Source organism: Propithecus coquereli, unplaced genomic scaffold (assembly GCF_000956105.1).
Source record: "Propithecus coquereli isolate 6110/MARCELLA unplaced genomic scaffold, Pcoq_1.0 Scaffold149, whole genome shotgun sequence".
Taxonomy (NCBI): Eukaryota; Metazoa; Chordata; class Mammalia; order Primates; family Indriidae; genus Propithecus; species Propithecus coquereli.
The window spans coordinates 1-317 of NW_012139302.1; positions in this window are offsets into that span (position 1 = coordinate 1).

Sequence of the window (317 nt, forward strand, 5' to 3'; positions counted from 1 at the left end):
ATATTCATCAGGATAGCCTTCTACTGTTAATAGCTCAGCCACTCAGTACAATGTGCTAGCAAAAGGACCTCCTTCAGAGTTTACAATTATGTCTGCTTTCTTACTGCTTTACAAATATCAGGCTGTTTATTTTTTTTAGAATGCATTATTTTTATGACATTTCCTTTTCTATTTTTTTTCAGAGCAGTGATAAAAATCTGCTCATTTAAAGTCCAAAACTGTTAACTTTTCCTTTAACCCCTGATGCTGGATACAAAGTAGAATTAATTAAAATATAGCATTAGAGAGAGCACACAAGTGAGCATTTTGGGTTTAGC